The sequence below is a fragment of the Podarcis liolepis genome, assembly GCF_965112155.1.
Source record: "Podarcis liolepis genome assembly, chromosome: 14".
Lineage (NCBI taxonomy): Eukaryota > Metazoa > Chordata > Lepidosauria > Squamata > Lacertidae > Podarcis > Podarcis liolepis.
The window spans coordinates 15,346,293-15,373,995 of NC_139569.1; positions in this window are offsets into that span (position 1 = coordinate 15,346,293).

The window sequence follows — 27,703 nt, forward strand, 5'->3', positions numbered from 1 at the left end:
GCAAGACAATATTCCAGTCATAGCACAATCTTCTCATTTATATTTCCGCTGACTTTAATTATGCTTTTTCCATTAGAATGCTTGCACATTTTACGGACATACCTGAAAATTAAATTGGATTATTTTTTCAACAACAGGGGGAAAAAACGGAACAGAACGCCCCCCCTCCCCCCGCAGCCCCACAGGTGTCAAAACTGCATGCATACAAACTGAGCGATTTAGGTTCATTTGAAATTGTTGTTCTGTTGAGCTCCCGGGCTCATTTATCATTTTCCTTGTTCAAAAATACTGATGAATGGAAAGCAATTAAAAATTAGGCATGGAGAAAAACAGAAGATGATCAAACAAAACTTCTCTGCAGCACAGCCCCCCACCCCCACTGATTCCCCACAGCTCCCCACAAGCCTATTGTGGGACTGAAGCATATAATGGGTTGTACGCTGAGAGCGGATCCATTGAAATTATTGGTCCCAGGTTAGTAATGCCCATTAATTTCAATGGATATACATACCTTGAATAAGACCAGCTTTGGTGATAACCCAATGTTCTCTGGTGCCCAACTAATCCCACATCACCACTTTAGTGACAGGGAACAGTGACACATAGGTCATGTGAGAAGATAGCTCATAGTCGAATATGCAATGACTCTGGGTGGTCTCCATTCATTTCATTCATTATTACATTTATATCTCACCTGTCCTTCAGGAAGCTCAAGATGATTTACATTGTTCTCCTCCAATTTATCCTTGCAACAAGCCTGTGAGGTAGGTTAGGTTATGAGATTCATGGTCAAGTGGAGATGAGAACCCTGATCTTTCAGGTCTTAGTCCAACACTCTAACCACTGTCCAGGGCAGCTGTGTACCAGCTCCATCTGGTACGTACGCTGAGACCCTATCTGCCCGCGGACTGCCTCACCAGAGTGGTGCATGCTCTGGTTATCTCCCGCTTGGACTACTGCAATGCGCTCTACGTGGGGCTACCTTTGAAGGTGACCCGGAAACTACAACTAATCCAGAATGCAGCAGCCAGACTGGTGACTGGGAACGGCCGCCGAGACCATATAACACCGGTCTTGAAAGACCTACATTGGCTCCCAGTACGTTTCCGAGCACAATTCAAAGTGTTGGTGCTGACCTTTAAAGCCCTAAACGGCCTCGGTCCAGTATACCTGAAGGAGCGTCTCCACCTCCATCGTTCTACCCGGACACTGAGGTCCAGCACCGAGGGCCTTCTGGCGGTTCCCTCACTGCGAGAAGCCAAGTTACAGGGAACCAGGCAGAGGGCCTTCTCGGTAGTGGCGCCCTCCCTGTGGAATGCCCTCCCACCAGATGTCAAAGAGAACAACAACTACCAGACTTTTAGAAGACATCTGAAGGCAGCCCTGTTTAGGGAAGCTTTTAATGTTTGATGTATCATAGTATTTTAATATTCTTTTGGAAGCCGCCCAGAGTGGCTGGGGAAACCCAGCCAGATGGGCGGGGTATAAATAATAAATTATTATTATTATTATTATTATTATTATTATTATTATTATTATTATTATTATTACTACACCACACTGGTTCTCAAAGAAGACCCAATGAAGTTAATGAACCTAAATTAGTCTTACCTGTTAATTTCACTGGGTTTACTCTGAGTAGGACTAATATGATAATGTAATCATAATAATAATTTATTATTTATACACCATCCATCTGGCTGGGTTTCCTCAGCCACTCTGGGCGGCTCCCAACAGAATATTAAAAACACGATAAAACATCAAACATTAAAAACTTCCCTAAACAGGGTTGCCTTCAGATGTCTTCTAAAAGTTGGATAGTTGCTTATTTCCTTGACATCTGATGGGAGGGCGTTCAACAGGGCGGTCGCCACTACCAAGAAGGCCCTCTGCCTGGTTCCCTGTAACCTCACTTCTCGCAGTGAGGGAACCACCAGAAGGCCCTCGGAGCTGGACCTCAGTGTCTGGGCTGAACGATGGGGGTGGAGATGCTCCTTCAGGTATATTGGATGCAAGCCTATGTGTGTAGTCTAGAGAGAACTGTGAGTGTTCAAAGCTCTTTACATACATTTATCTCAGTATGAGGGCTAGGTTGTGGGGACAGCCTTAGTTGAACCAGGAACTGTGAGGCAAGCCAGTGGTCAGGACCACTTATGCACTGGTAAAGAAGAAAACTCTCAAAGTTGAAGGCCACTCAGTGTCTCAGTTTCATGGCTAGGCTGGGAATAGAACTTAGCTATGATTAGCTGTAGCCCACTACTCTAACCATTATGCCACAACAGGTGTCTGGAATTCAAGAACTCATATATCACTGCTAGGGATGGGTGGATGACAACTTCTTTCAGGTTCTCATTTTTGCAGTCATAGGTTCAGTTCTCCATATATCTACGTTAATTTGCTTTTTTTAAAAAAAAGTCCCTGTGAAAATTCATCAGCATCTCAGCATTTCTCCTGATTCACACATTTTTGTATGCAACTTTGCCCAACATACACAATTTTCCAAACAATGTCCCGTTGTTCCTACTTGCAACAGACCTATGCAAATGGACAAGTATCCTAGTTTAAAAGGACCCACCCAGAGTAAGAGTACAGTTGGCCCATCACTAATGTGAGGGATTGATTCGGGGCATCTGTGCACAAAGGCAAAATCATTCAAAGTCACCTCCCCAGGGCCCAGTAAATAAGGACAACCCTCTGGATGCCTGGGTGGTGGTGGAATATATAGCTGTAGAGCAGGGAACGGCAGGTTTCCCCTACTCTCTGTTTGTTTGTTTGTTTCCCCTCCACATCTGCATCTCACGTGTTTAAAGTGAGCATAAGTTGTGGGCCCGCTTTATAACAAAATCCATGATCAATCATGGATGGCTAAAAATATTGGTGATTTTTACTCACCTCCCCTTTAATAATTGTGGCCTAGTTTTCATGGCTACAGCGAGGTACTCGGCTATATTTTCTGGAATCTTAGGGCCATTAAAATTGAAATGCAGAATTCACCCAAGTCTCCCAAGAGAAAGCACCGGGGAGATAAATTGGAATCTTACATCCCTATAAAAATTACAGCTTAGGAGAGCATGGGCTAACATTTTGGATGAGACGCTTTTGCAAGCGCAGCCTCTCAAGTGCCAAGGCAGCCTTGTAAATCCCGCTTCTGTAACTGCTGATGGCGACACATCAAACCCAGCCGCTGAAAACGCTCTCCTATATCTGGGAATATTTAACGCAACTAAATACCTAAATGAATGGTCTCCAGAGTTCCCCCAACTCCCCATGGACCACTTGAAAGTTGCCAGTGGCGCTGGTGGACCACTTAATGATTTTCCCTGCCTGTTGTACCAATTGCAATGCACTGTGCTGGAGGCTGTCTAATTTTAACAAGCAACTTTCCACTTATGCTCATTTGACTCACATGCAACCATATATATGTGGAAATAAACAAATAACTTGATTTGAGCTGCCAAGATGGCCCCCAAAGAGCACAAAAACTGCAAAAACTGTGCAAAAAGAGTGAGGAAAATGGCTAGCAATCCCACAAACCTTTGCAACCTCAGTCTGACCCACAGCCCATCACTTTGGGATACTGGCGCACCCCCCTTGTCATTGCTTACACGTTGTCCTCCGCTGCTGAGGAAGACTGAGAGCCACGATTGCCACCATTCCTGCCAGTCAGGTAAGTGCTGCTGTTTTTCCCAAGGGTTTCTACAGGTTGAGAGGGTGCTTAGAAGCTTTTGAGATGGTGCTCCCCACTATATGTGAATTCACATATACGTGCAGTACCTGGGAGCCTAACCCCCACATAAGTGGGGAGTCACATGTAATTGTATTTTTACACACAGTGTAGGAACCCTGACCTATACGATATCTTAGCGATAGGCAAAGATCTGCCAACACATTTGGAGATTTGGGAAGCAGTCACCACAGGGCCTGCAAAATGCAGGTTCCTAGCTTCAATCCCTGGCATGAGACTCCCAGCTTGAAACCCTGGCCAGCCCCTGCCAGTCAGCAGAGACAATGCTGAATCAGATAGGCGAAGGGTCTGACTCAGTGTGAGGCAGCTTCTGTGTCTTGGGAGAAGAGCCAGAGCTCAACGGTGGAGAATCCACTTTGCACATACAAGGTCTCAGGTTCGATCGCTGGCATCTCCAGGAAGGGCTGAGAGAGATGCCCAACCAAATCCCCAATCGGCAGAGACGATGCTGAGCTAGATGGACCAAGGGTCTGATCCAGCATAAAGCAGCATCCTATGTTTGCAGGAAGGACTGTAGCTCAGCAATATAGCACCCACTTTCCATCTACAGCAGCCTTTCTCAACCTGTGGGTCCTCAGATGTTGTTGAACTACAACTCCCATCACCCCTAGCTAGCAAGACCAGAGCTCAGGGATGATGGGAGTTGTAGTCCAACAACATTTGGGGACCCACAGGTTGAGAACCACTGATCTAGATGGTCCCAGGCCACGGGCACAGACAGGATTTATGTTGGGGGTGGAGTGGGCGGCAGAAGGACCAAGCTACCTGCGACGCGATTGGTCAGTTTGTGGAAGCCACAGCTATCGTTCACTCGGGTTGCCAGTTGTGTTGCTAAAGCACCACAACTTCACCCAAGTGACCTCAGCGAGCATTTCAATTTCAAATATTCTGATTATTTATACTTTTAGTGAAGTATTTTTATTTATTAACTTGATTTACGGGGAGGGCAGCTGCTCCCGCCCCCATCCCTAGCTACACCTATGCCCAGGGCTCAATAGACAGCACCTCTGAGGTGGGGTTGGGGGGGGGGTTGAGGGGGTGACCCCATCTGAATCCCTGGGGAGCCCCTGCCAGTCAGCCGAGACAATGCTGAGCTCAATGGACCAGCCGTCTGAGTCAGTGTAAGGCAGTTTCCCATGTTCCTGTGGTTAGTTAAAAGTACCGATGAATCACCAAACGCTTTTCAGCCTTCCTATGAAATCTGCAGCAGGGGAGGGGGGGGGGAGAAGCCGTTGTGGTGGGGGGGGGAGGGGAAACTCAACTCAACTGAAAAGGTTTTAAGTAGAAGTGACAGTTCAAAAGCGAGAGTGGCGGGGAGGGGCCGGCGAGTGGGAGGAAGGAAGAAAAAAAACAAAAACGGGTTTAATAAAACTTCACAGCTAGAAAATGTACAGCTCTCCAGACTTTTTTTTTTTTAATATGGTGGAATTGTTTGTCATATTATGTGCTGACCGTGACAGCTATTGCTTTGTCAGCTTTCAAAGAAATTATGCGTGGGCTGCTCTTTTTGGTCAGGTTTGATTTCTCTTAATAACACTTAGCACTTTTCTATTTTCAAAGGGCTCTTCACATGTTCATTCATCTTCACACCGTCTTGGGAAGCTGAGCTGAGCCACTGCGCCCCCCCCATCCGGCTACCCCTCCTCACCCTGCCTGGCTGTATCGGTTACAGACACCAGCTGTGCTGGGCTCCTCTGGATTTATTATTGTGGGTTGCCTCTGAGCAGATGGGCAACACAAGATCTGGTTAGCCAGCCTAATTTGTGCTAATCTGGGCTCAAGGGTATGCTGGGGGGGGCACATTTGTAAGGTAGAAAGGTAGGGTGGGCCTATGGCTGGATTGGCCTCCAACAGAAGGAAGGAGAGATAGGAACCTGCTTTATACAGTGACAGACCACGGGTCATCCTAACTCAATATTGTCTACAGCACAGGTGGGGTGTGAGGTCATCTCAGGTGGGCCAGTCAGTGGCGGAGCTTCATGCTCCAGCACCGGGGGGCGGAGAGCAGGCGGGGTGGGGCTGGCACGTGTCCCGGGGGTGTGGCGCACCGCCCGCAGGGGTGTGACATGCGCCCTGGGGGCATGGCGTGCCACCTGAGGGGGCGTGACACCCAGTACTGGTGGGGGGGCAGCAGCGATCGCACCCCACTGGGATCGCACTGCCGGGGGCAGTGCACTCCCCCCGCACTCCTCTTCCTCCACTAGTGGGGCCAGTGCAAAGCTGTTTTGGCTGCTATGCCGTACTCCAGCTAAAGGCTGACCAAACCAAAGGAGCACAGTCTTCTGACAAGAGAGTGCTTCAAAATGGCAGGAGAAAGGCAGGAGCCTTTTACAAGAATGGAATCTACACACATTTTAAAAAGGCTGTGAAAATGCTTTTTTTCAAGAAACGTTTTGAAAACTACATTGAATTCGGCATGGCTCACTGTTGCCATCTAGTGTCACATATGTGCATTGCACTTTACAACACTTTTAAAACATTTTATTTGCAGCTGTATACTGCGGGAGGCAGTGGAAGACAGGAGTGCCTGGTGTGCTCTGGTCCATAGGGTCACGAAGAGTCGGACACGACTAAACAACTATACAACAACAACAACATAGCTGAGTCCAAGGAGAAATGTATTTCTGACCCTCCTTTCTAAGGCAGTGCAGGGACACTTTCTAAGGGAGCAGGGACACTTTCTATCTAGTCTGTGTCTCTGGTTCTCCATAACTCTCCCAGAATGGAAATATGCTGGGGACCCAGTGATGTAGCGTGGGTTGCCAGTACCCGGGTACACACAGAGCAGGGTGGGCAGGTGGGAGGGAAATGGACGGAGTATGCATGTGCATTCAACTGCTTAAGAGTGTCTGCGTCACCCAGGAGATCACAGCCACAGAGATAAGAATAGAAGACTCATTCCGTAGACTGGAGAGATCACTTCCTGGTTCGCACGGAGAAGCTGTTTTTAATGGAGCCCAGCGAAGGAAGTGCACAGCTGTATTGAGGCAGCGCTGGGTATTGAAATTTTGTATCCCTAACAATTCTGCACTTGGGATAACTGCCCCTGTGGGCCCCCCACGCTATGCCACTGTGGGGGCCAGAATGCAGAGGTTGCCCAGTGTTTGCCATTTTTTAAAAAACCCCACTGATTTTCAATAGCTTCTCATGCTTGTGACTAAGGACAAGTGTAAAAATAACTTGCAGCAATGCCAAGGTAAGACTATGTCTATTGCTCTGTGAATTGCCATCCAAGAATTAATGATGTGCCACATTGGCACTATTCAATATAAACTATTAAGTATAAATTATTAAGTGAATATGTGAAAATGGGTCCTACGTTGCAGGTTGGGAGTCAGAGGTGGGCCTTGGGTCTGGACCAGTTGAAGACCAGCTCTCTGGGGTTGTAGCCAGGGGGTCTCTCCCAGATCTAACTGGAGATGGCGGGGATTGAACCTGGGACCCTATTGCATGTGAGGCAGATGAGGCACGACCCTTCCCCATCTAACTGAAGCGTAATATGTTGGAAAATGACTAGTGCATTAGCAAATGCTCCCCAACTAGGATTGGGGGTTAAACTTGATGCGGGCTGCACTGAAAGGCAAACTTGCCTAATTCACACTTTCTGAAGCAATGTCAGAACTTAAACACAACCACCCTTTAAAATTCTCATTTCTCTGAATTTTGCAGTGCAGTTTTCCAGCCAAGTAATGTGTGTGTGGGGGGGGGGATAAGCATATATTACATTAAAGTATGCATATAAGTGCAAATATATGGAGACCTTGGTTTGATGTGTCTGGGATAGAGCCCTCTTGGATCGCCTTACATAGAGAGTTCTATTGGAAGAGGGAATTCTGAGAATTGCAGTGCTGGGAGCCTGGGGCTTGCCAATCAGAAAGTCGGCGGTTTGAATCCCCACGACGGGGTGAGCTCCTGTTTATCAGTCCCAGCTCCTGCCAACCTAGCACTTCGAAAGCACATCAAGTGCAAGAAGATAAATAGGTACCACTCCGGTGGGAAGGTAAGCAGCGTTTCTGTGCGCTGCTCTGGTTCGCCAGAAGCGGCTTTGTCATGCTGGTCACATGACCCGGAAGCTGTCTGCAGACAAACGCCAGCTCCCTTGGCCTATAGAGCGAGATGAGTGCCGCAACCCCAGAGTCGTTCGTGACTGGACCTAATGGTCAGGGGTCCCTTTACCTTTAACTAATCTCAGCACTCTTAACAAACTACAGTTGCAGGATTGTTTGGACAAAGCCATGTCTGTTTAAAGTGGAATTATCCCGCCTTAATGATATGGTGCAGATGGAGCAAAAATTTAGTTGGAGACAACCCACTGTTGCTGATGCAACCCAGCTCAGGTCAGGATGCGATCCACCTGTGGGTCCAGACCCACCAGCCAAAGACCAATGCCACAGACTACAACCATTAGCTAACTGTACAGCACGAGACCAATCCACACGCCGTTAAGTTCAGTGTGGCTTCCCTCATCAATCTTCCCCTCGTCTCTCCTGTTGTTCTTCTCCTTCACAGCTGGTGCACTCCGTAATGTTGTTTTGTGTTTCGTTTTGCTCCCCCCCCACCCCACCCGACGCAATACTGTTATTTGGGCTTTCTCTTGCCCCTCCCCCGGCCTGCCACAGAACTGCCAGATTGATCAGAATGAGAGAAGTGTGAATGTGACTGAGCATAAAGGCGGGTGACAGCTCCTGCCTCCTCCCCGTCTTCCTTGCCTCTCTTCACATGGAAACAAAAACAAGTTCTTTGGAACAAGACGCCAGTGGGGAGAGAGAGAGAGAGAGAATTAAACTTCTCCAAGTTGGTTGCTTGAGGTTGTGCCTGAAATCCCAAGCGAACCACTGAGAATGTATGGAAATTATTATTTCTATTTATTTATTTATTGGTATGACCCCAATGTCCAAGTGGCTTTGCTGTTGACGTAGTTAAACATTAAAACAGTACGAAAAAGAAAAAGATAGACACTGAGAACCAGAAAATAAGCCTTGTTCCAGGCACACTACACAGAAGCTTACTTTGCTCAGGGGCCCCTATTTTTCAGGGACAGTCCTGGATTTACTAAAGCTGTCCTGGTTTCTGATTTGATCCCAGAATGTCCTGCTTTTCCTTAGGACGTTCCTATTTCATTAGAGAAATGTTGGAGGGTATGATAGGACGTACTTATTTTCAACAGAGAAATGTTGGAGGGTATGGAGTTATGAGGCAAAGAAGAAGGAGGAGGAGGAGGAGAAGGAGAAGAAGAAGAGGAGTAGTGGTAGTAGTTTGGATGTGATATCCCGCTTTATCACTACCCTAAGGAGTCTCAAAGCGGCTAACATTCTCCTTTCCCTTCCTCCCCCACAACAAACACTCTGTGAGGTGAGTGAGGTTGAGAGACGTCAGAGAAATGTGACTAGCCCAAGGTCATCCAGCAGCTGCATGTGGAGGAGCGGAGACGCGAACCCGGTTCACCAGATTATGAGTCTACCACTCTTAAGCACTACACCACACTGCCCCCTTCCCCGAGCCAAGAAGATAACTAACTATGCAACCTTTACAAGACATCTGAAGACAGCATTGGATAGGGAAGTTTATAATGCTTGGATATATGTTGGAAGCTGCCCAGAGTGGCTGGGGCAACCCAGTTAGATGGGCAGGGTATAGTGATAATACAGTGGTACCTCGGGTTACGAACTTAATTTGTTCTGGAGGTCCGTTCTTAACCTGAAACTGTTCTTAACCTGAGGTGTGCTTTCACTAACGGGGCCTTCCGCTGCTGCCGCGCCGCCAGAGAATGATTTCCATTCTCATTCTGGGGCAAAGTTTGCAACCCAGAGCAACTACTTCCGGGTTAGCAGAGTTTGTAACCCGAAGTGTTTGTAACCCGAGGTACCACTGTAGTAGTAGTAGTAGTAGTAATAATAATAATAATAATAATAATAATAATAATAATGGAATAGGACATCCCTATTTTCATAAGAGAAATATTGGAGGGTGTGGGCATGTGGTGCAAAGAGCAGTGAGGAGGGAAGAGTTCTGCTTCCCTGTTAGGCTATCATGAGATCTCATGAGATCGAATCATTTTGCAGGATCTGGCAAGTGGGATGAAGGGTTGAGGCCTCACCCAAAATGGTCTGGGGCCTTTTGCTTTGCAAGATACGTGTGACTGTAGAAACCTTTGGCTTTTGTGTGGCACAGAGGTAAGCAAGCCATCCATTGCTTCACCAACATTTGCCTCTGGCCCTGCCGAACCCTGGAGCCCTTGGGCTAATAAAGATTGCCCACTCCGTGCTTTCTTTTCACCCATCTTTCTCTTCATCCATTTGATGTTTCTTCACCTCTTTCTTATGGATAGTCCCCTACCCTCCAACATCCCCCTGATGAAAATCGGGACGCGAGAACACGGCACCAAAAGATGAGTCCCCGGGACATTCCAGGATCAAATCAGAAGCCGGGATGAGTTCTGAAATTCTGGGATTGTCCCATTGAAATAGGGACAGCTGGAGGGAGTTCCTCACCTTTAACTCCTTAGTTATTTCTCATTCATTCAGCCACACAAACCATTATTACAGGCAATGTTTTCTTTTTTCTTGATAAAGCCCATTATACTCCCCCCACTTTGATCCTTTACCCAATTATTTCCTATATTCTGGAGCTCTTGCTGTTTTTTCTCTACACTTCCTACATTTTTCAACCTTTCTCCTTCTTTCTGGTACTCCCACTTCTAATTTTAAGCAAACTGTGATCTCACCCATTCTTAAGAAGCCAACTCTTGGCCCTTCTGTTCTTGCTAATTGATTGTCCTTTAGCATTTATGTTTTTCATCTAAACTTCTTGAACTTTGCAGAGTCTTTCATTTCTGTAATGAAACTCTTTGTTTAGCTCCTTATACCCCCTGAAACGGCCTTTGGCAAGATTTCTAAGGTTCTTCTTGTAAAATCATTATCTTTCCTGTTTTTGACCTAGTTGATTTCTCTCTTATCCCCTATTTATCTTCACACTTTGGGTTTGTTTTTTTAAAAAAAATAGTACTGTCCTGTTCTTGTTTCACTCTTAACTTGTGTTAACGCTTTAAAAATTTACGTTAATGGATGTTGACATTCCTAGTTTTCCTTATCAGCTGACATTGCGCTGTGTTTCAGCCCCCTTTAAAGTCTTATAATCGTGTTCAGATTCTGTTCCTTCACTTTATCTTCAACATCACTGCTATGTACATGACATCCAGATTTATCTTACTGCCTCCTCTCTTTCATCCTTTGTTCTTTTTATTCTAATTGTACTTCTGCTGTTTCAACATGGATGCCTTTTCTTTTCTTGAGTTGAATGCACAAAAGATGGAGTTTTGCCCTAAATAATCCTGGGGACTGTAGCTTGCTGCTCTGCGAGAGGGAATCTACAATTCCCAGGATTCTTTTGAGAAGTCATGTGCTTTAAAGGTGTGTTGAATGTGCTTTAAAAGTATGGTGTTCCATCTTCTTTTAGTCCTTGTCCTGGAAATTAATCACAACTCCATGAAAAATACCAAGAACTCTCATGGCTGAATCTAAGGCACTAAGACAGGGACAGGGAAGCTGTGGCCTTCCAGATGTGGCTGGACTCCAACTCCCATCAGCCCCAGCCAGCATGGTCAATGGTCAGTGAGAAAGTCCAATAACATCAGGGAGGGCCTGTCAGGGAATTGGAGGCAGAGAAGGGGGAGAGAATGGGGACCTACAGAGATAAACCTCCGATACTTAGCAGTTGTACTTCCTCAGATGAGGAGGGGGACGAAGGGCTGTCAGGAAGCAATGAATCAGAGAGGGGGGAGCAGCTTCCGGGGCCCAGCCACTCTCGTAACAGAGGAAGGAAAGGGGGAGGGTTCCAGAAGTGGTTATGCTGGAAGAAAGCGAAAGCTTCGTCAGTCTCTGCAACTGACACTCCATGATGCAGATGCACTCTCAGAGCTCCATGTAAATAGCAGCAAGAAACCAATAAATCTTGTAAATATGGCTGGATTCCCGGACTCTTATCTCTTCTAGCACTCACCAATCATCCCCTGACAGGGCCACAGGTTCTCCACCCGTTTTAAGGAATTGTGAGCTAGCCTTTCTGTAACAACATCAAATGGTGCAACAGTGAAGGACACCAGCAGTAGGAACGAACACGACCGCTGGGACAACTGCAGAACAGCTGTGCCTGTTTTACTCTAGCTGGGCCCTGCTCCTGCATTTCCTACTGCTGAGGAGAACACCAGCAGATATACCCACCTGACTGCCACAATTCACTTCAAGAAGTCCGCTCACCTTCCTCAGTGGGTGGTGTTGTGGTCAGGCCTCAGACCATGCAAGTGACCCAACAAATGGCAGGCCAGATTGTCTGGCTGTCGGCCAAACTGGCCAATACTGGGAGACTTTGGCCGGGCATTGCTCAGATAGCAGGCCCAACCAACCAACCAACCAACCAACCAACCAACCAACCAATAGGGATGCTTGGGCCCACTTCCACGGATGATTAAATTGCGTCCTGCCTGGCACCCTTCCTATGCCTTTTTCGTCAGATCTCCCACCCTCCCTCCCTTAATTTTGACTGCTTTTACATGTGCTATGACCTTGCTATGGACGAAGTCGGCCGCCATATTTGGGGCCGGGCAGGATTTTTCTCCATTTGGCCAACTGGCGCTGGCCATCTGGTTTTCGCCTACCTTGTAGCAATCCTTGCAATTTTGTAAGGTGGTTAGGAATTGGGTAAGCCTAGATCTTGACTGGAGGGGAGGTTGACTGGAGGGGAGCCAAGAAAGCCAGAGCTTCTGAGAGGGTGTTCAACTTCCAAGAGAGCTGAGGCAACTGCATTTGTTTCTAAAGGAGATGGCACCAAAGGGAAGCTGTTCATTTGAAGAAAGCCACTTGTGGGGAGATGGCAGCACAATGGCAAGGGCCACTCCCTCAGATGTCTTTTCTAGGAGGCAGTATTATTGGCATACTTGGGTTATTAATTTTTGTTTTGAGCTGCTTGGGCCCAAAATTGAAGAGGCATTTTTTTTGAGGGGGTGGTTCTTGTTTTCTGGGTGTTTTGACAGGATGGAAGACTTGGGACCATCTGAGGGGAACAGAGGGGCTTCCAATCAACACGGTCTTGGATATGGCGTCCTGCCTCAGTTACTTCACTGCTCTTGTGAGCCACAAAATGCCCCTGTCTGGGCAATATACCTCAGTCAAGTCCTCTTTTACTCCCCCCTTTCTTTCTAAACCAAAAAGCCCCAAATGTTTCTTTCCTCATGGTAAAGGTTCCCCTCATTTCTTCACTCTTTGTATTCTCTTTTAATCGTGTTGCTCTCCAAGCTTCTCCTCAAGCACATCGCTTTGCTCTTTTCCTTTGATTCATCCCTTTTCATGTTTCCGTTGTATTAATTCTTCAGTGAAGTCTTGTCATGTTCATCTCTCCAACACGGTGCAGATCCATCCGTTTCTTCCTATCAAGTCTGCAAAAACTTTGGCTCGGGTTTTCATTTTATCCCTTATTGATTTCTGCGATATTTTCTTGCTGTTTCTCATCTCGCTCCACTTGTTTCTGTCTTGAGCACATTGACCCTTTGATTTATCTCGCATGAGATTCTGACCATATTGCTCCTCTTTGTCTTCCTTGCCTTTGCCTGCCTTTATCCTTCTGAAGTCAAGGGAAGACTCTGCTTCTTCACAAAACCTCATAATTCTCACCATGGTCCTTTGTCTTCCTTATTATCCTCTATAGTTTGGGATAGATAAATAATTTCACTGTTTATTTTTTATAAATGAATGGATTGAGTAAACATCAAGTTGGGCATATTGCAGATTTTTTAATCTGTAGATTCAGCAGCAAAGTTAACTCAACATAAACTACCATTTTGCATAACTTGTACCTAAATCAAGAAGAAGAAAAAGTAACAAAAAGAAAGAAAGGAAAAAGAGGGGAAGAATAGCACACCTGTTTAAGCTTTCCCTTCTGCTCATAGTATTTCGTTTAACAGAAAGAGAGAACCCACATAAAAATTAACATTTACAGCCAGGCAAATAAAAAAATTATTAAATAGACTTGGTCCTCTTCATTTCACTGCCTCATCTAAAGTTGTTTGAACTTTTGGTCGGATTGAAGATTATTGAAAATATACATATTTGAAATGCTTTGAAATTGTGATTATAAAGTTATAATATTAAGAATACAGTGGTACCTCTGGTTAAGAACTTAATTCATTCCGGAGGTCCATTCTTAACCTGAAACTCTTCTTAACCTGAGGTACCACTTTAGCTAATGGGGCCTCCCGCTGCCGCTGTGCAATTTCTGTTCTCATCCTGAAGCAAAGTTCTTAACCCGAGGTACTACTTCCGGGTTAGCGGAGTCTGTAACCTGAAGCGTCTGTAACCCGAGGTACCACTGTAAAGATAATAGTGATGGGTTGTTGCTGTTGTTGTTGGTGGGGTTGAAAATTAACCTTCCTCTGGTTCCCTTACAGTTGATGTCTCAAAATCTCCAATCCTTCTTCAATTCAGCCATAGACAGGTGTATGCCGATGGAGGAAATTGGGCGACTTGGTGCTCTGTGCAAATGATAAAATCATCCCAGAAAGGTGTGAAAATGTCTGTTTTCTTTTGTGTGTTTACTAATCTAAGGTTCACTGTCAACTTTTCTACGAGAGCCGCCTTCCAAATCTGAGCACGCCACATATCCTTGCCTTCCTTATTTTCCTCTGTGTTTGGGGATAGATTTCTAATTTTACTGTTTAATTGTTATTTTAAACTGCCCCGTGGTCTCTGAAGGAAGGGTGGCATGTAAACATCTTCCAAAAAAAGTGGGCAAGCTCCCCCAAGCCTGCTCCCCACTTTCCTCAGAGGGTTCACAACTCCTCTTACACTAGAGGATAAGGCAGAAGTCCCAGCTCTTGGATCCAAGAGCCCCTTCATTGGGTTAAACATGGGGTGGGATAGACAACTGCTTCCCCCCCCTCTCACTCTCTCCTACAAACCATGAACCATGCTCAAAATCTTCTCCTGGGGCACTGTGTGGCATTGTCCTCCATCCTTTCTCCATCGTTCTCTGTGGCTTATAAAACACAAACAGCTCCTCCCCATCTTCTGTTTTTCTCCCACCTTCCCTCAACCTGGGCTTGATTCCCAACAGCTGGTGTGGGTGGGAAGGCAAACAGCCTCAGCATCGCCTCCTGCCTTGTCACAAAAATAAAGTATTCTCCTCACATTCCTCATTCTGCTAATACTGCAGCCCCCGTCTGAGGCACTGAGCATTCATTTTAAATAAACTTGCAAGGGGATGTGTTAGTTCTGCTCCTGGCGCCATTCTGATTGCTCTCCAAGCATTGGAAGGTGATCTTCTGAAGTGGGAGCTGCTTGTCTCTGTGGATAAAAATAAAGGTAAAGGGACCCCTGACCATTAGGTCCAGTCGTAGCCAACTCTGGGGTTGCAGCGCTCATCTCGCTTTATTGGCCGAGGGAGCCGGCGTACAGCTTCCGGGTCATGTGGCCAGCATGACTAAGCCGCTTCTAGTGAACCAGAGCAGCACACGGAAACGCCGTTTACCTTCCCACAGGAGCGGTACCTATTTATCTACTTGCACTTTGATGTGCTTTCGAACTGCTAGGTTGGCAGGAGCAGGGACCGAGCAACAGGAGCTCATCCCATCACGGGGATTCGAACCGCCGACCTTCTGATCGGCAAGTCCTAGGCTCTGTGGTTTAACCCACAGCGCCGCCCGCGTCCCTGTGGATACTTCCTGTTTTAAAAGAAAAGAAAAGAATTGAGTTCAAAAATCGGTGGGGAGTTTCTGGAAGCCCAAGAAAAGGCCAGAGCTCAGTAGTCAGAGTATTACATGCAGAAGGTCTTAGGTTCAATCCTGGACATCTCCAGGTAGGTTGGGGAATGTTCCCAGTCTGAAATGCAGGAGAACCACTCCCAGTCAGTGTAGTTAATGTTAAACAAGGTGGGCAAGTGTTGTGATGGAGGATAAGGCAGCTTCCTATGTTTTCAGGATGGGCAACAATTCTTCATGCAGAAGGTCCCTTGAGTTGAGGCAGGCTGAACTTTCTTGTTACAATTCCGCGATGGATTCCTGCAGGCATCTATTATCAGAGCAAGTTGTCTAAAAACAGGGAATTGCCTGCGTGAGAATTTTGCTCGCAAGGTTACACTCTTGCCCGCGGTTGCTCCTTGCACAAGTTCTGGTCTATACGTTGACCAACTCTTATTTACTGTTCTGATGGACTGATCATTCTTACACCAGAGGAACACCAATGGCTATGCCAGCATGTGGCTGAACACGACATTGCACCAGCACAGCAAGGACATTACAGCTAAATTGCAAATATTGATTTTTAATTGTATTTTAATTGCTTCCTTGGCGCCTTATTACATTTTATTGTGTTAAACTTGAATCTCATATACTTTTTAAAGAAGATACTTTAGCATCTAGCACAGCGCATCACAACTGCTAAGCAACAGGCAGCAATTTTCAAGTAGTCTGTAGGGTGGGAAAGTTTGGAAACCATTGAACTAGAACCCTGTAATAATAATAATAATAATAATAATAATAATAATAATAATAATAATAATATTTTTTTATTTATACCCCGCCCTCCCCAGCCAAGTCCGGGCTCAGAGCGGCTTACAAGCAATAATAAAAACAAGATGAATGATTACAACTTAAAAACAAAAATAAAATACAACATTAACATAATGGAACATTAAAATATTAAAATGTAGCCTCATCGCAGGAGGAGAAGGAAAAGAAAAAAGAGAGAGGGAGGGAGGGAATCAAATTGGCTCCAAGCCAAAGGCCAGGCGGAACAACTCTGTCTTACAGGCCCTGCGGAAAGAAATCAGATCCTGCAGGGCCCTGGTCTCATGAAGCAGAGCGTTCCACCAGGCCGGAGCCAGAGTTGAAAAGGCCCTGGCTCTGGTTGAAGCCAATCTAACTTCCGAAGGATCTGGGACCACTACGGTGTTGTTATTTATGGACCTTGAGGCTCTCCGTGGGGCATACCAGGAGAGGCGGTCCCGTAGGTATGAGGGTCCTAGGCCATGAAGGGCTTTAAAGGTCAAAAGCAGCACCTTAAATCTGACCCTGTACTCCACCGGGAGCCAGTGCAGCTGGAAAAGCACTGGGTGAATATGCTCCCATGGCAGAGACCCCATGAGGAGCCTCGCTGCTGCATTCTGCACCCGCTGGAGTTTCTGGGACAGCTTCAAGGGCAGCCCCGCGTAGAGCGAATTACAGTAGTCAAGCCTGGAGATGACCGTCGCATGGATCACTGTGGCCAGGTTGGGGCGGGAAAGGTAAGGGACCAACTGCTTGATGCGTCGAAGGTGGAAAAATGTCGCCTTGGCTGTTGCTGTAACTTGCGCCTCCATGGAAAGGGAGGCGTCAAGGATTACACCCAAACTCTTAACGGAAGGCAATGGCACTAATTGGGCCCCCGCAAGAGAAGGGAGTTGGTCCCTCATCCCCATGCCATCCCGACCTAGCCATAGGACCTCTGTCTTCGAAGGATTTAGTTTCAATCGGCTCCCACGAAACCATCCAACCACAGCTTCCAAGCATCTGGTCAGTGTGTTCGGGGCCGAGTCGGCGTGGCCATCCATCAGCAGATAGAGCTGTAAGTGGTCAGGGTTCCAGCCTCTGATATTCCACAGGGCACCTGGGGTTTTGTATAGGTTTATTTATTTCAACAAAGGAAAAAGCAGTAGGGATGACAAGCTGAAAGAAATAAGGCCAAGAAGGGGTAAAAAGGCACAAAAGCTAACAAAACAACCACAACAAGAGTGGTCAAGAAGACAAAACAGGGTACAGTGGTACCTCGGGTTAAGAACTTAATTCGTTCTGGAGGTCCGTTCTTAACCTGAAACTGTTCTTAACCTGAGGTACCACTTTAGCTAATGGGGCCTCCTGCTGCTGCCGCGCGATTTCTGTTCTCATCCTGAAGCAAAGTTATTAACCCGAGGTACTATTTCTGGGTTAGTGGAGTCTGTAACCTGAAGTGTATGTAACCTGAAGCGTCTGTAACCCGAGGTACCACTGTATCTTTTTCCTGTACAGTAGAAGACCCACGCCAAGCTGACCAGAGGCAGGGCAGATCTGGAGGGCAGAGGGCAGGATGGCTCTTCCTTGCTTGCATGCCACAAAAGCACCCCTTCGTCCCTACAGATCTCGCTCTACAAAAGGTGGCAAGCAGAGCTCAAACTGAGACAGAGCCATAAGACAGAGATAGATGCAGGCAGGAAAAAAAGGTTGGAATGGATTCACAGCTTCTGTGTGAAGCAAATGAGCTTCTGCTCCCCGCTTACTGCTGCTGCTGGAGCCAATCACCCCGCCATTGCTTCCAGAGACAGACTCAGGCAGAATTCCTTCCAGATCCCTTCCAGCTTTTTAATTCTGCCTGCATCTCTTTCTGTCGTTCTATTTCCCTTGATCCCCCTTTTAAGAAAGAAACATTTAGGCGTGTCTGGGCACATCCAGTGCCCACCCTTGTGCCCAGCTATGCCGCCCTGTCACCATCAGACCTAGCTAAGAACAGGACATATTGCAGCATTCAGTTTCCACCAGACAACTCCTTTCTTTCTCCCACCTTTCTCCCTCTGAAATGATAGGCAGCCTTAGAAAAGAATGGACCGCTTGCCTACCTATATTGACCGGGCATCTATAATTGAAGAGTGCAGAAATGCAAATTGAAATGAATCAATGCCGACAGGAATGCCTAGAAGTCATAAGTGAGAAGTAGTGCAATTAGGAATGTTGTCTCAAAGGAAATTAGAACAGTCCATTAATTATAATGTCTCAACGGAGAAATGAATCTCAATCAATAATACAAAACTTTGCAGTCTGGAGTGCTCCTGTATGGGACATTCCACTCCATCTCCCCCTTCCCTGATAGTTTGCCATCCCTTGTGCTTTCATCACTGTGTGTGTGTGGTTTTTTAAGTGCAGTTTATAAATATTTATATAAATAACTATAACTCCTTCCTGCAGAAATGCTAAAGAAATCTCAACATGCCCTGAAAATAGGGAGGAAATTCTTAAAAAAAAACCAAAACAACAACAACAATGCAGATAAACCAGCAACACAAAACCGCAACTGGAGCACAGATTTTGGCTCAGCACTGGTGTCGATTTGCTAAACCAGCCCCACCTGTGCAAATTGAGAATTGGATTCTGTTGTTTGATTCCTTTGTGCAAACTTTGCTTTCTTCATCCATTTGTGGAAGCGTGCAAGGAACAAGCCGCACCTGCAACCAGGATGAATCATCTCCGTCTGAGCCACAAAATGGGATCTTATAGACTCCCTAGCGCTCCGGTTTAAATGGATGTCGTGTAAGCTTCCAGTTCCAATCTTGTTGCCAGCACTAATCAGCATCTCTTTAAAATGATTACTGTGTTCGGAAAGGCCATAAACCTACCAGGTGGGCTATATTTCCTACCATTTCCCCCCTTTTTGGGATTGTTGTTGTTATAGTCTTCCCTATGGGAATGGATTTATTGGTACCATTAATCCCACTTACAATCTTTAGCACGGGGAAGAGATGTCACAGGGCTTTAATGGCTCATATATTTTGTGAATTACATGATCGTTATATCCATCATGGAAAAAAGCGTCCCATTTTCATCAATTCAGTATTTAAGGCAGCAAAATACAGTGCTTTATATATCCTACGTAAACAGACCCAAGTTTTTTTTTTTACAAACACACTTCAAATATTTAGCATATACTCCCAACTCTCCCTTATTGCTCTTTGCTGTTGCTTACCTCTGGTTACACATCATAGGACAGGCTTCTTCAACCTCGACCCTCCAGATGTTTTGATACTACAGTTCCCATCACCCCTGACCACTGACTAGCTAGGGATCATGGGAGTTGTAGGCCAAAAACACCTGGAGGGCTGAGGTTGAGGAAGCTTGTCGTAGGAATACAGGAAGCTGCCACTGCTCCATCTAATTCAGTATTGTCCACAGTGACTGGCAGCAGCTCTCCAGGGTTTCAGATGGAGGGTTCTCCCATCCCTATCTGGAGATTTAGGGGATTGAATCTGGGACTTTCTGCATGCAAAGTAGATCTTAGAATCATAGAATAGTAGAGTTGGAAGGGACCACAAGGGTCATCTAGTCCAACCCCTTGCAATGCAGGAATCGTTTGCCCAACTTGGGGCTCGAACCCTGGACTCTGAGATTAAGAGGCTCATGCTCTACCAACTGAGCCATCTCAGCAATCATGCTCTACCACTAAGCAGATGGGGCTTGTCAACATGGCAAGGTAGCCCATCTAGGAGAAGGAAAAATCTCTTTTGTCATTTGCGTGTTGGCTTCTCAGATTCCTTTGGGAGGAATGGCAAGACAGAAATCTAGTTACCGTATTTTTTGCACCATAACACTCACTTTTTTCCTCCTAGAAAGTAAGGGGAAATGTCTGTGCGTGTTATGGAGCGAATGCCTGCGGGTGGCGGGGGGGATCTGCTGCAGTCGTGAGCAGAGGGTCCATGGTTCCCCTTCCTTTCCTCCTCCATGGTTACAAAGCATGGATCCACATGGATCCTCAGGATTTTTGCATTGGGCTACTCCAAACTCACTGTCAGATCACATGTCTTTGGCCACAGCATGAACCACAAAAATCATGTATCCACTATTTCGTTTAGAATATTTTTTTCCTTGTTTTCCTCCTCTAAAAACTACGTGCGTGTTATGGTCTGGTGCGTGTTATAGAGCGAAAAATACGGTAATTAATTCATGGTAATAATAAATTCATAGTAACAACAGAACCGGGTTGGTGGCATCCTACTTCTGCACTTATGAGAACACTCAAACCTTATCTTTGGAACACAATGTTAAGGAAACCATCTTTGAATATATGGTTCTTCATCCATTATCTTGGAGTCATGTCTTCTTTCTCCCACTGTGCTCGTTTTCTGTATGAGAAACCCATGGCTCAAAAGAACGATGGGTTAAAATAACCCATTTCATTACTTGGATTCACAAATTGGCATGCATTTGTCATCATTATAAATCTGGAAGTGTCTTTTGTATTATGGTGTCCTGGTCTTATGTACATCAGGGGCAGAAGGCCAGCTTCCCTAATGAGAAGATTTCTGTGCTATTAGCGTTGCTGATAAGGAGGTAGAAGATCATTTGGTGGCTGAAGAGAAAGGAAGCTTTTGTGAAAGCTCTAGATTAAGAAGTGAGGGTCCAACTGAAGTCAACACGGAAAGGCTTTTAAGCTTCTAAAACACGAAAATGGAACCATCCTTTGAACTAATTTGCTTGCTGATGAAATGAAGAGACCACCTAGAGTTTTGCCTCTTATATTTCTCATGAGCGTCCAATGGCAGTGTGATGGGACAAAAATAACCTCCTAAGGTGTTGCCCTGCCAGGAGAGCCTTAAACGTCTGCCTCTAATAAAGGTTGTTGTTAAGCAAATAAGTTCGGCATGTTGTTGTTTTATGAGGGCCACTATTAATTAGTAAAGGATCATGTTAAAGGTGGGGGTGTCAGTCTTCCTTGAGATTTGGGTGCTGGGTGCCATTTCAGATCAAGATGGTGGAGCAAAATGTGACTTATCCCATTTTTGGTGTGACAAAAACTAGCACAAATTGCACTATCCATTTAAAAATTACAATAGTTTTTGGTTTCTGCACTAGTTGTTCAGGACATATAAAGCCCCGAACAATTTGGAACCAGGTGATCTGAAAGACCACCTGCACCTTTATGTAGATCATTTACATTGTATGGGGAAAGTTTACTCTTGGCATCACATCCTGCAAAACATCGTAGGGCAGTGACTTGAAAATGGATATTTTTTGGTACTGCCCCAACTCCCTTGAATGCCTTCCCCTCTGCTACCAATTATTTGCTTCAGACATATGTATCTCACAAGTTCCCCCTGATCAATAAGACTGTGGCCTGGACCACTAGTATATTGATATGTATCTTTCCTTACTTTTTATTATTTCAGTGTTACAGTTTGGACTGTCATTAGTCCGCTTAGAAAATGTTAAAGTAATGGTTTGCAATTTTAAAATAAATACATAAATGTGAAAGACAGAAGACAGAGGAAAAAATCAGCAAAAGTTTTAGTAGGAGCACATCTTCACAGATGTGCCTGAGAGAGACTCACAAATACAGTGGTACCTCAGGTTACATACGCTTCAGGTTACATATGCTTCAGGTTACAGACTCCGCTAACCCAGAAATAGTGCTTCAGGTAAAGAACGTTGCTTCAGGATGAGAACAGAAATCGGGCTCCGGTGGCGCAGCAACAGCAGCAGGCCCCATTAGCTAAAGTGGTGCTTCAGGTTAAGAACAGTTTCAGGTTAAGTATGGACCTCCAGAATGAATTAAGTACTTAACCTGAGGTACCACTGTACATCTGACGTATAGCAGAGAGGAGGCAGAGACAAGCGTCTAAACACACAAGAGACATTTGCTGACTATTTTGAGATTTCTAGGGCTTTAGGAACTCTTCCTTCATACGTTCTGGGCAGTTTATAGTCTACAGAGTTAGTCTACAGCATCAATGTTGCAGCAAATATGCGCAAAGAAATGTGCAGCTGTGGCCAGCCTGCAAATATGTGTCAGTCAGCTCTGAAGTCAGGTTGGGGCTCTAGGCCAGAGACAGTGGTAGATGGGCTGGGGAAACCTATCCACTACCACTCATGGTTTGATTTATTTATTTTTATCCACTACCTCTGCCTGATCTGTTGTTGAGATATGGCCAGCCCACCCATTAGGTAAAGTGAATACCTTGCCTAATGGGTGGTCTGGCGACATCTCAACAACACAACAGGATTCTAAATGCAGTCATGCCATATATTTATTTCCTGACATCAATTTCCAGCTGTTATATTTCCAATGCATTCTCCTAGGGAGATCAGGTATAAAGCAAACTGTTAGTACAGCAGGAAAGGGTTAAAAGCATGGTGTGCGATGTAAGCCCTCAGTGCACTCCAGTATAACAACAGAACAACGCATATTTTGCCCACTTATAGGTCTGTTGGTACAACAATGCCAAAAACATGTTAGAAATTAAATCTTTTTATACATTTGTGCTAATTGTTTTTGTTATCAGTAGAGGGCAGTGGTAGATACATACTCAAAGATCTATGGTCTCCGTGCTTTTATTTCAACTGCAAATCTTAAGTCCTTCTTCAGCTTGGTTTAGAACAGTTACCTAGGAATTCAAGGACAGGTTGTACTCTTGATTTGTTTTTTTGTTACTGACATTCATTAGCAATGCAAGATTTTGTATGCCATTCTAAGAGCTATGAGTGTTCTGCACACACCAAGTTCTTGATTCTTTTTTTAAAAACCAAGAATCCAAATCTCAGAAGCAAATGATGCAGGCTGAATCCATAAATGTATAGTTTGCCCAATTCATTCTGTTCCCTTATTTAGTTTTCAAAGGAAGGTTGTTGGTTTTTTTGCAATCCCTGGGGAAAGAGAAGCAGACAATGATGACTGAGGACAAATAAGAGGTGGAACACTTTTGTCATGCATTAATCCCACTCAGGTTACCTTCCGAACCCCAGAGGGAACTGAGACATACAATTTTAAAATGAAAAAATTCCTTCCAGTAGCACCTTAAAGACCAACTAAGTTAGTTCTTGGTATGAGCTTTCGTGTGCATGCACACTTCTTCAGATACACTGAAACAGAAGTTGCCAGATCCTTCTATATAGAGAGAAGGTGGGGAAGGGTATTACTCAGAAGGGCTCATCTCAGCTATCTGCCAATCTCCCATTCCCACCACCCTTCTGAGTAATACCCTTCCCCACCTTCTCACTATATAGAAGGATCTGGCAACTTCTGTTTCAGTGTATCTGAAGAAGTGTGCATGCACACGAAAGCTCATACCAAGAACTAACTTAGTTGGTCTTTAAGGTGCTACTGGAAGGAATTTTTTTATTTTGACTATGGCAGACCAACACGGCTACCTATCTGTAACTGATACAATTTTAAGAAGTGGTTAAGTTCCAGAAGGTGGTGGTGGGAGACTGTTAGCCCAAGCCACAGGGGTGTGCAAGGGGTGAAGGACCATAGCTCAGGGCCTTGTGTGCAGAAGGTTCAGTCCCTGGAATCTCCAGTTTAAATGATCAGACAGTCCTTTAAGAAGGATGTAAACCAAGGATGGAGAGCCTCAAGCCTAGTGCGGCTCTCCAGAACACGTTTCTGGCCCTCTGGGCTCTTGCTAGGTCACAGATCTTCCCCAGATACACTGTTCAGCAGCCCTCACTTACATGTTTTTTCTTGGCTGAGAAGTGTCCTTGAACTCTAATAATGTCTCTTGTGTGCCTTGATGGAGGATAAAGAGGGACATGTGAGCGTGAAGAAACTAACCTACTAAAGAAGAGCAAAACCCACCTTCATTTAATTTGCGCTCTTTTGCCTTTGGCATGAGGCCCCCAGGATTTACTCTGGAAGGCAACATGGCCGTCCAGGAAGAAAGATTGCTCATCCTCGATATAGAGAAGCAGCAGCAGCAACAACAACAATCTTTACATATTAGTTTTCCTCTTGTTAAGAACTTCCAGACCTCAAGGACAACCCAAGAAAAATGCTGAGAACATTCCTTTAAAAAAATAAATTACCAAAAGTATATATTATCCTGGTTGCCTTTAGCTAGGATTAGCCAAATCAGTTTGACCGGCACAAGGTTACTCTTTTTCTTCTCCATCATGATTAACTCCATTTATGTAATTTATTTTGACTCTCTGCTTCTCATTAGGGAGATCGATCCCAATTTAAATTAAAACAGGGTCTGTTCTTTCATTTCATCCCTGCTGATCAACTCACTGCTTATTTCTCCACCTTTATGTTATGTCTGATGTAGTAGCTTTAAGAGCAAGTACTTTTGTTAAAATAAATTAACAAGTGTATCTTCCCAGCTTCACCACCAGGCAGGAACAGGGATCTGTTATCCTGCAGCTGAAACTTTTAGAGGACTGCACATTTAAGACTCAAGGTGGCAAAGGTGAGGAAAAGAGGATGATACTTTTTAGAATTGCAATTTGCCATCACATCTTGTAAGAAGACCCACAAAATAAATTATTATGAAAAAATGGTAGTATTTATTGAAATTTAACAATAAAGAGGACCTGCAAAACAACAATTAAAATAACTAGTCAAATCATCATCTTCCTGGGGGAGTTGGGTGTGGCTAATTCATCCCCATGCAATAGTGGGAGCAGCACTGTGTCAAATCCACAATGGATTTGTGTCAAATAATTTTATTATCTTCCACCCTCTCTCATTCTCAATAACCTTGCTAGTCTAGCTGTTCATTCAAATTGTTATTTGTTTCTTGCATTTGTGAATTACCTTTCCTTCCAAAGGAACCCAGGGCAGTGTGCAATAGAGACGAAATATATATATATAATCCCATAAATAGCAAAGGGTTTTATTTATTCATTTTGAGATTGATGTGACTGTACCCTTTCACCCCAACGGACAAGCCTCAACTATAGATTTTTTACTGGAACAATGTCTGATCTCTCTAGTTGCCGTCCTTGGTCCTGAAAAACGTGCTCTAGTACTTGCTATATTTGCTTGCAGACTGGGTTTATTTATGTTTGGCTCTGTTGGGCACCTCTCTGTGCTTGCAGTCCTGATACAGAATTGCACAACATCCACTCACCACTTCCCCCACCCCAGTGAGCCTATCTGACCCTTGGCAATCACCATGTTTTAATTGCTGGCTATGTTCATTTCCCCTTTAGTAGCAATGTAAGTGCTTTGAATTCATACAGTTCCAGCAGTCATAGGCAGGGATGGCAAATTGGAACTCAAAGACATAGGTCAGAAGTGTACATATTGTTATGGGCCACATGCTGTCCTGCTTAACAACTTGCCAAAAAGAATGAGTGCTATTTGGTGCAATCCAAGCCCAGCTAATAAACTAAGGTCATACTTGACTGCCAGAGTGGGGGATGAGTCCAGTGTTGTTCATGAAACAGCATGTACCAGGAGAGAAGGAAGAGGCAATTTTCTATTTGGCAAAACAAAGAAGCTTGTTTTGTTTCATCTCTTCAGTAATAAGCAATCTTGCTAGTCTACTATTACTTCTGCAGAACTAATGTTCTTTTAGATCTGGCCGTGTGAGATCTCCTTTGTGACTCAGACTGTACATAACCCATTTAGGGCTTTGTATGCTAATGTCAACACATTGAATTGGGCTCAGTAGTGAATTGGTGGCCAGTGCAGCTCATTGTTAACAAAACCTCTCTTTGCTGTTGCAATTAAAACTCTTGTGGTTGTGTTTTGCGCTACCTGCAGGGTCCAAACCACATAGACCACATTACAATAGTCTAACTGGGAGGTCATTAAAGCATGGGTCACTGGTCAAGGAAGACTCATAGCTGATGAATTGGCCAGCGCTGGAAGCCACTGAAGTGAGAAAGCTGTATCAGGTGTGCCCCCCAAGCTTCTTCTTCCAAACAGGTGATCTCCCCACTTCCTGGGCATGTGACTTGCCCACCAACACACACACCGACACCTTCATACAACCAAGAACACACTACTACAACCTGTTTTGCTGTGGATTACTGTGCCATCTCAACACAGGACCTGCAATCTGACCCAGCAGGCAACTCTTAACTCTGCAGTGTGAGCCGTGCCTTCATATGTACCCTAAAGCACTTTTCATCATGTGTCTGAGGAAAGAACAGAGGAGGTGCTGAGGGAATTCGGACTTGAAGAACAATCAAGTAAAGGTCAAGACTACAAAACAACCCCAGGTGAGGTGTTTTGAATACGAGGAGGGACATTGCGTGGTAACCAAAGAGAACAGTCATGCATGAAAAATTGATAGAGATTGATTTGTGAGATTTAAAAGCATCATGGAGGGAGAAATCACCGGGGAGGACTTGCGTTTGGCAAAAGAGCAAGGAGAAGGGGATGTTAACAAAGTATGTTCCAGAGCGATGATTCTCAGGGCAAAGACAGGGCTGACATTCAAAATGTGGTAGAAGTGATTTGGGAACACACTTCACTACTTTGAAAATAAGGGCCCTGAAAGAAAGACTGGAGATGTGCATTCAGAGTACTTCTGCCAGAATTTCAACCTCAGACTCCTGTTTTAATTGTGCTGCTGTTTTAATGGGACTGTCTTGTGGCATATTTTAATATTGGCATCAATTACACTGCTGTTTGTATTCCGAGATGAGGGCAAAGTTGATTCTGAATTTGTTAAGTAGGATACCTGATGGTGATTTTTGCTCTCTGGCTCTGACAAAATTGTGACAGAGCTTCAAGATTTGCAGTGGCTGCCCAAAAGCTGAGGAGAAATTTTATTGAAATTTTGTTTTATTTTATGGTGAACTGCCAAAATTTGATTTAAAAGATGGAAGGAACACTCTGTAATTTGTTTTATACTTCCAACTTCAGTGGTGGACCATTGCCTTAGAGCACATATGACTAGCCCAGAGGTCACATCTGGATTTCAGAGGTCTTCAGTGCAGCCCACCATGGATATAGGGATAGCCAGATCTGTCAGTTTTGGTTCTCTCAGCTTCTCAATTTTCTGTTCAGTTTTCTACACCTCTGCAGAAATTCATGTTTTGCTGAAACAAAATCTCATGAAAACTCATAAGTAAATTAGTGCCCCTCTCTTCTAATAAACACATGTTTCTATGCAATTTTACTGAACATACAGTACATATTTTTGCAAAGCAATTTCTCCCCACACAATGCATTTTTGCATGTTGTTTTTGTCAACACATGCATATTATGAACATTTCGCCCTACCTGATGCATTTTTAAAACATTACTTGGCTGAAGAACTGCACTGCAAAATTTAGAGGCATGTAAATCTTGGTTCGCATACTGTTTCATAAAGTGTGACTTATGCACATTTTCATTTAACTGAATTGAATTTTGCCTCCCCCCATTCCTGCATGGGTGCCATGCTGCTCCTTGCCATGTAATTCTGATGTGGACGACAGCACATAGGGAGGGTTGATCCTCACCCACCTTTCTCTCCATGCAA